Source organism: Cornus florida, unplaced genomic scaffold (genome assembly GCF_030987335.1).
Source record: "Cornus florida cultivar Cherokee Brave unplaced genomic scaffold, ASM3098733v1 CherokeeBrave_3.0.0_Hap2_Chr04, whole genome shotgun sequence".
Classification (NCBI taxonomy): domain Eukaryota; kingdom Viridiplantae; phylum Streptophyta; class Magnoliopsida; order Cornales; family Cornaceae; genus Cornus; species Cornus florida.
Genome location: NW_026775574.1, coordinates 68,109,116 through 68,125,294, shown reverse-complemented (window position 1 = coordinate 68,125,294; position 16,179 = coordinate 68,109,116). Strand labels below are relative to the sequence as shown.

The window sequence follows — 16,179 nt, the reverse complement described above, 5'->3', positions numbered from 1 at the left end:
AATTGTAGATTAAATGATTAAATATTTTGTTTTATTTTATTTTATTTTATTTTATTTATTTTATGGTTATGGTTAGTAGTAATGGCCAGCCAATTAGGTCCAATGGACTACTTGGATAGAAGGTTTAATGGGTATGGATAATTACCCATGGATAGTTATTTATGTATATATATAGATATATATGTATATACATATAGAAAAGGAAAGTAATTTATTAATTACTTTTATGGTAACTTTAGTGTTAGTATTTAATCTATTGTATATATTTTATATATTTATATAATAAGGATATACATAGATTTTATAAGTATCATGTTCTAAGTTACCTCTTAATATTAAGGTAACTTAAGTGTTATTAAATAATCTGTTAATAAATAATCTTATGTATATATTTTATTTATTTAATAAGGATATACATAGATTTTATACGTATCATGTTTTCAATTACCTTTTAATATTATAGTAACTTAAGTGTTATTAAATAATCTGATGTATATATTTTATTTATTTAATAAGGATATACATAGATTATATACGTAACATATTTTAAGTTACTTTGTTAATATTTTAATATTTATTTTCTTTATTATGTTGACTTGAATTGGGAATAGGAATAGGGTTATTATTTAACCTATAAATATATAACTATAGGTTAGAAAAGGGGGTTAAAATATATCTCGTAATATATTTTAGAGAGAAGGAGTTAGAGAGAGAAGGAGGAAAAGGAAGGAAGGAGGAGAAGAATCTTTAGAGAAGAAGATCAAAGAATACGAAATTTAACTTTCGATCCGAAAGTTTGAGATCAAGGAAGATCAAGGAATACGAAGTTTAACTTTTGATCCTTTGATTTGTGTTCTATACATGCCTAGGAGATTCTAGGATTCTTAAACACATAAAACTAAATAATTATGCATGTTTAATTAGATTAGAATATAGGTTTTATGAATTTGGTGCATATTTGTTCTTACTTTATGAATTGATAAATTCATGGATTTGATCTGGTTTCTTTATGAATTTTTATATGTTTTAAATAATGTAATTTTCATATCTGTGGATTGATGGAACCTAGAAACATGCCTTAGAATCATTAAACAGTAAAGAATAAATTCACAGTAGGGTTTCTGGGTTGTTTCGCGTAACAGTGCTCGATCCGCTGTTACAATGCTCGAGCCTTGAAGGCAAAGCTTGAGCCATGGATGTAAAGCTCGAGCCTGAAAAGAAAAGCTCGAGCAATTAGGTGAAAAGCTCGAGCCATAGATAGAAAGCTCGAGCCTGAAACAGGAAGCTCGAGCAATTAGGATAAAAGCTCGAGCCTTACCTGGGAAATTTTCGTAAATAGTGTTAAATAGATCTTAATTGATTTTGGAGGGTCCTTAACATTAAATAGGGACTATGTATGAGTTTAAATAATTTTAAATAGACTTGATCATAACGATGCTTGCTATTTGAATGTTTTAAACAAATGAATGGATTTAATCTTATAAATTGTTCTAGCAATTAAGATTAAATGTGTAGGATGAATTGGATATGGAGAATGCTTACGTGATTGTATAATAAAATATCAGCATGTGTAAGATTCAGTTTGCGTAGGATATATGATATAGGAAGCATAAATAAATTATAAGTCATTCTTATTCTGTGATAGTATACATTATGTTATTATATTTATTTTTGGATTATTTAATGTATTTCATTAATTGTTACATCAACTATTGGATTGCGTGGATGTAGTGTACCAGTATGGGATGGTGGCACTCTAGGGATGGATTAACTTATCAGTTAAGTCCTACCTATTTTGTATAAGGGAATGGATTAACTAAAATATTAAGTCTTACTTATATTCAAGTCAGGTCAGTTGAACAAGTTGAATGACTTATAAAGGATTACTTGCAGAGGACTACTTTTTACTAGATAGGATGGTTACTGAATTATATATATATAATTATGGTGCCATGATATGAACTTGAGTCTTAGGATCAGTGGTTAGGGCGTGTGATGTGTAGCTAGATATAGTGTAGTTGTGTGCCCTGGTAGGTCTAGGTACTCATGCCTACTATATGTGCATTTTGCATGTTGCCTACTATTCAAGTTGAGGCAACCCTATAGTCTAGTGAGGTTTCTTTAGTGTGTATTTATATACATATACAGACTACTAGTTATTGTTGGATTGACTAGGATGTATACGTGTATCGGATATCTGCTTGGAATGTAGTAGAGTAGAACTTATTTGTGGGCCTGACCCACCATTATTTTACATGTATTCTTCAGGTGTAGAGGATTGTTCATGCTGAACAGGGATCAGTTTACTTCACTCTTTTGAGTTTATTTAGGAGATTCATTTATGTTTCATATAGACAGTCATTCCTATTACTTGTTCTATTTTGGATTTTTCTAGGGGTCCACACAGTATGGATTCCCGAGTTGTATTAATGGAGGATTAATTGTATCAGAATGTTTTTGTTATTAGTAAGAATTTATTCTGAGGAGTTATTGGATTATTATTTTAGTTTTTTTTTAGCAAATTATTTATTCTTATTTATCCTCTTGTATTCTGTGTTCGATTATTACCGATTTATTTTTTTTATCCTCGGGTATTCGGGCATAGGCCTGGCCAACCCATATTTGGAAATCCGGGAGTATCACAGTTGGTATCAGAGCACTCCAGGTTCAAGTATCCATAGGAGTGTCTTTTGTTATGTGACTTCCGCGTTGCGTCTTTTAAAACTTAGAATCCATATTAGTATTCGTTGTACTCTATTTACGGTTCGTTAAGATGAGCTGATGTCAATTATATTCTGTCGTTACAAAATAATTGACACTAGGAGGAGGATGGGGTCCAAAGCGAAAACGATAAAGATCCAAATGAGTAAAGGAGAACGTTATCAATTTCTTTACCAGAAGGCAGAATTTGAGATCTAAGGTTTAGTTCCAGGTTGGCATTACTTTAAAAGTATAAGTCAAGGAAGGATTTAGGTGTACGTGACAGGTCACCGCATATCAGGGCCAACATGACTTCATTTGATCTCAAAAAGGAGACAAGTGAGGAGTAGGAACCCGAAAAGGATCCTAATAGAGGAGATTTCTGCATATCTAAGAAAGGATACTAAATCTTGAAGATGAATGATCGCGCGAGGGTGATCTTATTTACTGGTAGTATAACGAATGATATTAGTAGAATTGGGGTTAATCAATTTACAAATAGTTAAACTTTCTTATCATCTCTAAAAGAGATATATAAGAAGTATTCTTCAGGAGTTTAGGGATTTGATGGAGTTCTTATCAGAACAAAACATATAATTTTGTATCACATTTGGGAGAGTATGTGGATTATGTTGTGACATTCTAATTCGCTTTATAAAGCTAAGTTAGATAGTTTACATTCCGCGTATAAGGAGGATGAGGGTTAAGCCCTTAGTATTTGCTTAAGCAAACATATGTTGATTTTAAGCTATGTTTAAAGGATATGTTTCGAGGTTGGATGATTATCTACGAAGCTATAAAAGGAAATAGTGAAACAATCGAGTAAGGTTGATTTCAAAGGAGACTTTCTTTTCTATAAAGAATGATATCTTAAGTAGGAGTATATTTTGTGTTATTGTGTTTGTCACACGTGTTTTATTTTCGTTGATTATTCTGGGTAATGGTATGTGGTTTAGTTGGGGACACCAGTATGTGATCAGCCAACTATTATTTTTAATAACATGGAGTAATAGCGCTATTTACGCTAGATTTGTGAGCATGCAGTCATAGGATTTGGTAGATACACATAAACTTAGTCAATCTATTGGACCTGGACATGCGTCATTATGGTATGTTATTTGGGATGGGATAGTTAATCTCTAGAATATTGCACTTTGCACATACTCACACTTGCATGAATTCTGTGGGGTAAATACTAGAAGTCTTGCTTTGTTTCGATTTAAACTGAGATGAACAGATGGATTTGATGATTTTGATAACCAAGGCGTAAAAGAAAAAAAAGAAAAAAAAAAAGTTGAAAAAATAGAAAAGATTAGTATATATGCAATAAAAGAAAAAATTCTTCACCAATATGAATGAAAATGAAAAAAGAAAAGAAGTAGAAAAGGATCAAGTTCAGGTCTGTACTTAGATTGCTTGAGTGATTAAGTCCTTTGGGGTGTGTTTTGACACCTAATGCCCTAAGATCATCTGGTCTGGGATTCGTTGGCTGAAATTGCCTAGATTACTTGAACAATTAAATCCTGATGGGTGCTTTATCACTTAATGTGCTAAGATCATCTGATCTGGGAGTCATTAGCTGAAAGTTCGTTGCAAGGATGATTTAGAAAGCTTAATAGACCTGAACATTGCACAGTATCCTTTTTGAATAAAATGCATACGTTGAAAAAAATAATAATTAAAAAAAATTTAAAAAAATAATAATAAATGCCTTGGAATTGGAATTTGAAAAATTTGCCTGTGAATTGAGGAATAGCTAGGAATGAATGCAAGTATGGATAGTAAGCCACACGTTGAATTGTAGGATCACTTTCAGAAAGTGTTTTGGAGATTAAGATTATTAAATGATCTTACAATTCAACGTATGGCTTACTATCCATACTTGCATTCATTCCTAGCCATTCCTCAATTCACAGGCAAATTTTTCAAATTCCAACTCCCAAGGCATTTTATTTTATTATTATTTTTTTTTCAAGCTATGCATTTTCTTCAAAAATGATACTGTGCAATGTTCAGGTTTATTAAACTTTTTAAATCACCCTTGTAACGAACTTTCAGCCAATGACTCCCAGACCAGATAATCTTGGGCATTAAGTGATAAAGCACCCCTCAGGACTTAATTGTTCAAGTAATCTAGGCAACCTAAACCTCTTATGTAACAAGCTTTCAACCAACAACTCCCAGACCAGATGATCTTAGGGCATTAGGTGTTAGAACACACCTCGAATGACTTAATCACTCAAGCATCTAAGTACAGACCTGAACTTGATCCTTTTCTACTTCTTTTCTTTTTTTCCTTTTCATTCACATTGGTGAAGAATTTTTTAATTTATTGCATACATACCAATCTTTTCTATTCTTTTCAACTTTTTTTTTTCTTTTTTTTTTTTCTTTTACGCCTTGGTTATCAAAATCATCAAATCCATCTGCTCATCTCAGTTTAACTCGAAACAAAGCAAGACTTCTAGTATTTACCCAATAGAATTCGTACAAGTGTGAGTATGTACAAAGTGTAGTATTCCAGAGATTAATTTCATTAAACAAGGATCATCCTAATAGAGTAAACCATAGGTCATCAACCAATTTCAAAATTTTTAAGAATCCTTGTTCACAATATTTTAGCATACAAACCATATCCAACCAACATCAGATTACAACCAGAATATATAACAATCAACAGACTCAAACTTATGCTAGTAACATCAAATGTCATATCCTTGGTATCAAATTTGTTGTTAAAAATTTCAAATGCAATCTCAATCTCAAATTACCTTACCCCCAAACTTATTTTGCACATTATCCTCAATGTGTGAGAACAAAAAAGAGATTAGAAAGATATTTCTAGAAATGCAGACCAGCAAAGATAGACGACACTAAAACGTAGAAGGTAAACATCACCCCCAAACTTAATCTGTAGCATCTGGAAAAATCAACCAACTCAAAACATATCAGAGTATCAAGCATAGATGGTAATAAGAGGGAAATATCACAAATAACTCAAATATCAACACAAGAAAATAATAGGGAGAAAGTATGTATCTATATATCAGCAAGATGAGTACAATGCTTTTCAAAATAACAGACTTAGGGTAGATATACATCATAATGAAATAAATACATCAAAAGACTGCCCTAGTCAACAAAAGTGCCTATCTAAAATCATAAAATACAGAAAAGTCCTAAAAAGCTAATTTATATGTGGTGGAGGCGTATCAGTAAAGGTAAAAGAGACAGAATGTATGGAGGCACGAGGGTTTTTTAATATTTTGAAGTACAGATGCTTAAGCCCTAGGTTTAAGGCTCAAGCATGGCTACTGAAAACCCTAAACTTAACGATGATAGAAGACTTGAGCTTGAGGTACTGATGCTCGAGCCTTTAGTAGCTGATGCTCGAGCCCCAAAGGTTAGGCTCGAGCATTGAGACAATTTTTTAGGATTTTTTCAATTTTTGTTTTCTTTTTCTATTCTTCCTAAACCTAAACTACCTTAAACCTAAAATTATCCTAAAATCAACCTAAAACTTAGAAAAGAAAATAATAACATCAAAAACTAAAATAACAAAATCAAAATCAAAATAAAACTATGGTACAACATACAAATTCTATGTTTAACGTCGATAACTCAACAGCATGCTAAGTTTAACGTCGATAGCTCAACGAAAACTTGATCTTTTTAGTCCAAGTAAATAGGATCATGAAGTTTTACTGACTCTACTGTGCCTCTCTGCACACTACCCTCTATGTAGGGCTTTAGTCTCTGCCCATTGACTTTAGACATTTGTCCAGTCTTGCTATCTTGTATCTCAATTGCACCATAAGGTGTAACAGAAATAACCATATATGGACCTTCCCAATGTGTATTCAATTTGCTAGGAAAAAGTTTCAGTCGTGTGTTAAACAACCAAACTTTCTTCCCAGGCTCAAAAGTCTTACGTAAGATATGTTTGTCATGAAATACCTTAGTCTTTGATTTATAAACCTTAGCACTCTCATAAGCATCATTACGCAATTCTTCGAGCTCTGTCAGTTGAAACTTCCTATTAGATCCAGCAGAGTTCATATCAAAATTGAGCTTTTTTATGGCCCATAAAGCTCTGTGTTCTAATTCTACATGAAGATGATGCCATTTACCATAGATGAGACGGTAAGGTGACATACCAATTGGAGCCTTATAAGTTGTTCAGTAAGCCCACAAAGCATCATTCAGTCTAAAAGACCAATCTTTACAATTTGGTTTAACCGTTTTCTCAAGAATTCTCTTAATTTCACGATTGGATAATTCAACTTGGCCACTTATTTAGGGATGATAGGGAGAAACAACTTTATGAGTGATGGAGTATCTTTGTACCAAAGTACGGAAATACCTATAACAGAAGTGAGCACCCCCATCACTAATAATAGCTTGACTAAAAATGTTCGTTTGAATGAACTCAATCACGACTGCGTAATTGGCAATTTTAATAGTAACTGCTTCATGCCATTTTGACACATAATCAACAGCCACAAGAATATATTCATTTTTATTTGATTGAACAAAAGGACCCATGAAATCAATACCCTAAACATAAAAAACCTCAATAACTAAGATTGGCGTTAAGGGTATCATGTCTCGTCTAAAAATTGATCCTAAGTGCTGACATCGAAGGCATGACCTACAGAACAAATACGCATCCTGAAAGAGTGATAGTCAAAAGAAACCACATTGAAGAATTTTAGCTGCAGTTTTCTTTGCATTGAAATGACCTCCACAAGCTAGATTGTGACAGAAGGTCAAAATACTATGAAATTCACTCTCAGGAACACATCTACGAATGATTTGATCAACACAGTATTTGAAGAGCTAAGGATCTTCCAAATAGTACATCTTAATCTGATAAAAGAATCAATCTTTTTTCTGCTTTGACCAAAACAAAGGAATTTTGCCTATTGCGAAGTAATTCACAATATCAGCAAACCAAGGCAAATCCGTATTAGAAACCCCGAACAGTTTTTCATCTGGAAAGGAATCACAAACTGGAAATGAAGATAAGGTATCCTCAATACGAATTCTAGAAAGATGGTCAACTACCACATTTAATGACCCTTTCTTATCCCAGATCTCATAATCAAACTCTTGAAGTAAGAGGATACATTGAATCAAACGAGGTTTGGTTTCCTTTTTGGAAAGAAGATGTCTCAAAATAGAATGATTAGAATAAACCACTACTTTAGAACCCAACAGATAAGATCTAAATTTATCTAAAGCAAAGATAACTGCAAGCAACTCTTTTTCAGTTGTGGTATAATTTAATTGTGCTTTTGAAAGAGTTTTGCTCACATAATAGATAACATGAGGAAGCTTATCTACTTGTTGTCCTAAGATAGCACCCATAGCATAATCAAATGCGTCACACATGATCTCGAAGAAGAGCCCAATTTAGAAGATTCATGATAGGAGCTGAAAAAAGAATAGAACGAAGCTTATGGAAAGCTTCCAAGCATGACTCATCAAAGACAAAAGGAATGTCCTTTGCAAGTAGATTACACAAAAGACGAGAAATTTTGCTAAAATCTTTAATAAAGCGTCGATAAAACCCGGTGTGCCCAAGAAATGATCGCACTCCCCTTACGGAGGTAGAAGGAGACAATTTAGAGATCAAATCTACTTTAGCTCTATCAACTTCAATACCTCTCTTTGAAATGATATATCCTAAAATGATTCCTTCTTGAACCATTAAATGGCTCTTCTGTCAACTAAGAATAAGATTGGTTTCCCTACAACACTAAAGCACTAGGGATAGATTTTGGAGACAATTCTCGAATGTGGATCCCAAAACAGAGAAGTCATCCATGAAAACTTCGAGAAACTTTTCAACTATGTCCAAAAATATAGACATCATACACCTCTGGAATGTTGCTGACACATTACATAATCCGAAAGGCATCCATTTATATGCAAATGTACCGAATGGACAAGTAAAAGTAGTTTTTTCTTGATCCTTAGGATCAATGGCCACCTGATTATAGCTGGAATATCCGTCCAAAAAGCAATAATAACTCTGGCTAGCCAATTGCTCTAGAATCTGATCAATGAATGGAAGTGGAAAATAATCTTTTCTGGTAGTGAAGTTGAGTTTCTGGTAATCAATATACACACGTCATCCAGTGGTGGTGCATTGTGGAACTAATTCTCCCTCGGAATTCTCAATCACTGTAATACCTATTTTTTTAGGTACTACCTGAGTAGGACTCACCCACTTGCTATCTGAGATAGGGTAGATTATTCCTGCATCTAGCAACTTCACAACTTCCTTCAAAACCACCTCCTTCATATTAGGATTTAAACTTCATTGGAGCTCCCGAGATGTTCGGAAATCCTCCTCCAAATGAATCTGATGCATGCAATGGGATTAATCCTTTTAAATCAACCACACTCCACCCAATAGCCTCTTTATTTTGCTCAAGAACTTTTAAAAGATTACTTTCTTAGGAACTTATAAGATTGGAAGCAATTATCACCAGGAGGGTGTCACTTAAACCCAAGAAAGCATACTTGAGCTTATCCGAAAATGGCTTAAGCTCAAACTTAGGTGGAGACTCTAAGGAAGGAATATGCAGAATACTAGAAAGTGGTGGAAGATGCTCTAATCTAGATTTCCATAGAGGAAAATCTGTGATAGGAGTGAAGTTAAGCAAAGAATTCACTTCAGTTATCGAAGCTTCGATATCAAAATCTTCGTATTTGAAGTGATTCAGACAAGCCTTTAAAGGATCCTTGGATAAAAGAGTTGGGAGTGATTCCTCAACCAACTCATCAATGACATTAAGGAAGAAGCATTCATTATCATCGTGGAGATGATGAATAGTATTGAAGATGTTTAACTTGACTTTCATATTCCCTAAAGATAAATTTATGGCTCCAATCCTACAGTTAATGCAAGCATTCGCTGTGGCTAAAAAAGGACACCCAATAATAACTAGAATTTACTTTTTGGAATCGTGGATTGGTTCTGTATCAAGTACTAAGAAAATCAACCGGAAAGAAGAACTTGTCCACTTTTATGAGTACATCTTCAACAATACCTCATGGTTGTCTGACAGAACGGTCAGCAAGCTATAGAACAACTGACGTAGGTTTTAACTCACCCAAACCTAACTTCTCATACACTAAGTAAAGAATAAGATTAACACTTATTCCAAGATCAAGAAGTACTCGCTCTATCACATTGTTTCCAATGATGTAAGAAATTGTAGGAGCACCAGGATCTTTAACCTTAAGAAGAGTGTTATACTTAAAAATAGCACTGACTTTCTCGGTGAGACAGACTTTCTTAGAAACTTAGCTTTTAGATTTTCTCTTAAGAGTGCACAAGTCCTTTAAAAATTTGGAGTAGGCGGGAATTTGCTTTATCACATCAAGCAGAGGAAGATTAATTTTGACTTGTTTAAAGACCTCCATCATATCTTGAATTTTCTCCCCTTGTTTACCAAAGTGGGAGGGTTCCTTGAGACATTCAGGATAAGGCGCTCTTGGCTCATAAGCTATCTTATTATTAGAAGCAAATGAAGAAATGACTCCACCTTCAACTCCTGTGGTGGATTATAGAATAGAACTCGAGGAAACATCCTCGGGATGTGGATTATGGATGATAGGAACAATGGGAATCCTAAGACTCTTTTTTTTCTTCCTGTCCTTTCTGAACTTGATTGTCAACCACTTTACCACTCCTCAATGTAGTGATAGCCTGAACTTGCTCATGATGAATACCTGAGGAATTGGTTTCATCAATCATGTAAGTCTGCCATTGACTAACTAGGCAACTTTTCATCCTCTTTTCGAGATAAAGTACTCGTTATTTGCCCAACTTGTGCCTCTAGCTTTGCTATAGCTTGAGAATGAGAATTAAGAAGTTAGGTATTGGCTTTAAGATCAATTAGAGCATTAAGTACTTGATCCTCAAAAGCAGAATTTCTAAGAAGAGGTGGAAGATTAGGAGCTTGAGTGGGTTGATTCCTAAACTGAGGCGGACGGTAAATACCAGATTAGTTGAAAGAATTATTTTGTGGCATGTGATTGGATGAATTTTGATACTATCCCTGAGATTGGGGAGCAGTGGTTCCTTGATTTTGGTTACGCCATGATAGATTAGGATGATCTCTCCAGCCAGGATTATATGTAGAAGAATATGGATTGTATGCTGGTCTAGAGAATGCAACATTCACTTGCTCCTGTGGGATCTCAGATGATTGTCCCATCATAAGGCAAATGTCAGTAAAATGGGAAGGATTAACACAGATTGAACAAACTTCCTTTGGCAAGGCAATTTGTGAACTAGTAACAGGAGCAAAGCCAGATGATAGAATTTGATCGAACATACGGTTCAGGGCATCTATTTGAGCAACTAACTCACTAGATTTATCTACCTTAAAGACATTTTCAACTTTATGCATTCTAGGTGAAGACCTAGACCTAGAGGAAGACGTATGTTGCGTTGAATTTTCACTTAGGGCCTCAAATAGTTCCCAAGCGTCAACTGAACTCTTACGCAGAAAAGCTCCATTACTAGAAGAATCAACCATGTTTCTATAAGAATCGGAGAGACTGTCATAGAAAATTTGTATTAAGTACCATTGTGCAATATCATGGTGTGGACACTTTCTTAGAAGATCATTATATCTCTCCCAAGCATCATAGAACTGTTCTCCTGGGATTTGGGAAAACGCCATGATTTTTCTTCTCATTTGACAAGTTTTTCCTACTGTAGTACTTTTTCAAAAACTCTTATTGCAATATCTCCCATGTAGATATGGAATTTGGAGGAAAAGAATGCAACCAAGTTCTTGCTTTGTCCTTAAGAGAAAATTGGAAAAGTCGCATCCTGAATGAATCATTGGTAAGAGTGGTCAACTTGGTAGTTGAACACAATTCAAAAAATACATCCAAGTGCGAATAAGGATACTCTGTTGCATACCCATGGAAGGTAGGAAGCATTTGGATCATAGTAGGCTTGATCTCAAAATGGGTTGCATCAGCGTTTGGAAATACAAAGCACGAAGGAGAAGCGTATGTGGTAGGATAAAATGGTCCCTCAATTGTAGTTATGGAGGGATAGGTGGAACCCGTCCTCCCTTACTATTACCATTACCATTGCCATTACTCGGTGTATCATGATGTTCAGCCATGTTATTAGAGGAACTATCTATATTATTTAAATATTTTTTAAGTTTTCTTAATTGACTCAAAGTTCTCTCTATTTCAGGATCATATACTAAAGGTTTTGACCTAGTTTGGCGAGTTAACATGCTTTAATTCCACTAATCCTAAAAGTGACAAAAATGAAATTTTCCAAGTAAAAAAGAAAACAGTAAAAACTCACAAAAGGTTTAATAAACCGAAGCTTCTTCTCCCTTAAGCGTCTTTGTCCTCACTGCTACTTCTTGTACCTAAAAAGAAAAAGAAATAAGGTGAGATATCAGAAAGTCCAAAGACTGGTAAACCAAAATAACCTAATTAAAAACTAAACAAAAACTAATCTCCCCGGCAACGGCGCCAAAAATTATGTGTCTTATTTTACCACTCACATTAATACAATTCCGTGTAGGATAGTGCTATAAAGAGAGGTGTCGAACCCACAGAGAGATAAGATTTATATTCAGTTTTCAATTTAGCTTTATTGGTTTACAGATAACTGGTTGAAAATTTTGTTGGTTGTCACGATTAAAAACAAACTAAAATTAAAGCAAAATATTAAATTAGAGTAAATTAAATAATCAGAGAGAAAAATCTTAGGGACCATAATCATCATACTATGGTTAATTATACTAACTCTGGGGATTTAACAATTATGTTTTTCAAATGAATTGAACTCAATAACATTTGTTCAATTTGGGTTTTAAAGAAAGATGTTTTACAAAATTCAGTTAATTATAACATATCTGCGGTTAGCGTGAACTATCCACCTACCTACTCTAACTATTTTAACTACTTTGCAAACAATCCACCTTTTCCTAAGCATAGACTATGAAAATATTCTTTTATAAAAAAACATTGGAACACCATTATATGACCTCTAATCTCATGTCCGGCAGGGCTGCGCCAAATACCATACAATAAGATAGGTTGAGAATAGAAAATAAACAATTAGTTCTAAGACAAGGTAATAATAGTTTGTAATCTATTAAAGCATGAAAACCAATTGAGTTGTCTCAATTGTTTATAGTCATATAATCAATAAAACATAATATATTAAAATAATCCCAGAGTTAAAAACAATCAAACCATAATACTAGATTGGGTTATATCAGTGCTCTAAAAGAGGAATTAGCTACTCATGACGATGTCGGATATTATCTATGTTGGAGTTGTCTCCATCGTCACAAACAGCACTTCTCTTCTCAGGATCTTCACTTTCTAAGGTTATGGAAACCCTAAAAGCCACCACAATTAGCCTTCTGAATCACACAGCAAAAAGGACTTGGAATTTTAGACCCCTTCTATCAAGACTTAAGCCTTCTTTTATAGAAGAAAATAAGCATCTGATGGGCTTTTAGGTTTTCTGACCCATCTGGAATGAGATACGGCTTGAAAAGAAAATATTCTCGTAACTTGAATCTGACATGTCATGGAAGGCTCGAGCTTTAAGGTTCAGGCTCGAGCTTAAGGAACAAAGCTCAAGCTTTTCTGAATAGATGCTCGAGCTTCAAGAATTGATGCTCGATCTTTACTTTGGCACTTAGCCAAATTTCTTCAATTACTTTCCGAAGTGTTTTTTTCTTCAACACTTAGAATATTCTTGAGATTTAAATCTTTTACCATTGCATGATCCAAGCTTCATAGGCTCGAGCACTAGGTACTAGGCTCAAGCATTTGGTTCTCAAGGCTCGAGCTTCAATGGATGGTACTCGTTCCTTGGGGTTAGGCATGAGGTCTTAGAGCTTGGAAATCAACTCTTCAAATTCTGACGCCTTGTGCTTGAGCTTAAGGGTCAAGGCTCGAGCACCCTATGGTCAGGCTCTAGCACCCTTTGTTCAGGCTCGAGCTTGAAGGTACAAGGCTTGAGCTTTAATGCCTTATTGATTTTTGTCTTCTTTGACTTGTAAGGCTCGAGCCTCAAGACTTGGGCTGGAGCTTTGGATATTAAACTCTTCCAAACTTCACTATGAAAGCTCTTGGCTTGCTCTGGATGACTGACAATGACTCTGTAAGCTTCGATATCATCATAAAGTCCCGGTTTTAACTATTTTTCTGGGAAAGTACCTACAAACACACATTAAACATAAATTAGTCTAAATATGGATAGAAGTATTACTTTAAGCCTTAACATACGTTTATTTAGGGGCTCGAATATATAATATTCAGCGCTCATCATAGAGGTCAACACAGCATGGATTCCCGAGTTGTATTAATGGAGGATTAATTATATCAGAATGTTTTTGTTATTATTAAGAATTTATTTTGAGGATTTATTGGATTATTATTTTAGTTTTTTTTAGCAAATTATTTATTCTTATTTATCCTCTTGTATTCTGTGTTCGATTATTGCTGATTTGTTTTTGATATCCTCGGGTATTCGGGCGTGGGCCTGGCCAACCCACATTCGAAAATTCGGGGGTATCACATATTTAGTCATCCATGCTTATTGATTCAATTAATGACACACACTAATATTGCAACATATAATCCACCTCATTCATTACACATTGAGTGTCTAGGAAGGTGATGTTTAGTGGTGACCTCTGAGTCCCAAGATCCCTCTCTTATATTCTCTACATTTTACTCTACTTTAATTGCTTTACCTTGCATCCATTTAGTTGACATTGTAGTTAATTAACCAATCAAAACATCTTTGATCATTCGACCTACTAATCCAACATTAATTTCCAAGCTAAATACACTACATTTCCCTTGGGACGATCCCTACTCACCCTAGCTATATTTATAGTTAGAAGTGGTAGTGGCATTCTATAAATTTAAACTTGGCCACACTACACTCCATTTTGTGCTTCGTGCTAGGCGCGCACCAGGTTACAATTTATTTTTGGCATATAGACACAACCACGGATAGCACAAACAACCGAAAGTACGAAAGGACATGTAGTCAGGTTGGGTTCCAAATAATTTATTGAAAGGACAAACATTACAAATAATTGGACTAGGTAACCGATTAATCAAATATGCAGCTGCTTGGAATGCAAATGATAAAAAAATATAAGGGAGGCCAGCTTGGTGGGGAAGTGTAAGGCCCACTTCTACCACATGCCTTTGTTTGCGTTTAGCTCGCATATGTTGTTGTTGAGTGTAAGGACACGAAATGCATCGGAAAATACCATGAGTGGCCAAAAAAGATTTTAGCTTGTTGAACTCACCACCACTGTCAGACTAAAGAATTTTAATACGACGATCAAAATAGCTTTCAACATAAGATTTAAAGCGAACAAACATGGACATGACATTGGATTTACAACTAATAGTGTACAACCAATAGTAGCTACTATAATCATTAACAAAATAAACACAATATTTAAAGCCATCAATTGAGTCTACTGGGGCAGCCCTCCATACATCAGTATGGATCAAATCTAAAGGACCATGAGTTGTAAAATCAGATAAGGAAAAAGGAAGACGGTGACTTTTAGAGTTGCAACATGCATCACATATGGAGCTTGCTTTATTGGAAGATGGTAGTGAAAATAGGGAGATAATTTGACGAACAGTCCGAAGTGCTGGATGACCAAGGCGTTGATGCCCATCGTCAAATGACGGTCGTGTTGCTAACCATAGCACATGAGAGGAATGGTGTGTCGCGGAACCAACGTCTAAAAATGTGCTAAGAATGTGAATGTGCAATGTGGCCAAGTTTTAAATTTATAAATGTCACTACTACCTCTAACTAAAAATATAGCTAGGGTGAGTAGGGATCGTCCCAAAGGATTGTAGGCGTGTTTGCAATGGAAACAATATATAGGGCTAGTAGATCGGGTAATCAAAAGATGGTTTGTTTGGTTGATTAAACTACAATGCAATTGAAATTAAAGCAAGTAAAAGGTAACAATTTATAAAGTAGGGAAAAAGATATAGAGGAGAGGACTTGGGGTACTAGAACTCACCACTAAGCTTGATTTCTCTAGACACTAGCAATTGTATATCAATGGGGAAATTGAATTGTAACTTGTGTGTGTGTGTGTGTGACATTAATTGAAACTAGGCATGGATGACAAATAAGTATAGATTGTCTAGCCAATTCAAATAGAAAGCACAACCTATCAAATGAGACCAAAATCCATTCAATGAAACCACAATTTATGCACACACAACTATCTAGAAACATACACCATTTGCATTCATAAGTATGGAACACCAAAGAACAAGAATAAATTGTCCACCTATCTATAAATCTAAAGCAACTATACTATATCTATACTAAAGACATGGAAATTAAACTAAGTAAGCTAAAGATGTGGCACAATCCATCAAGAAACAAGTGTGAACCATCAAATAAAT

At 34.6% G+C, this 16,179-nt stretch overlaps 1 non-coding gene across 1 annotated transcript; it reads left to right on the top strand.

Annotated features, from left to right (window-relative positions):
• Positions 1-11,316: 11,316 nt before the first annotated feature.
• LOC132305775 (small nucleolar RNA R71) lies at positions 11,317-11,422 on the top strand. Its single transcript, XR_009481683.1, has one exon. It is a non-coding gene; the product is annotated as a small nucleolar RNA R71 (small nucleolar RNA).
• Positions 11,423-16,179: the final 4,757 nt, after the last annotated feature.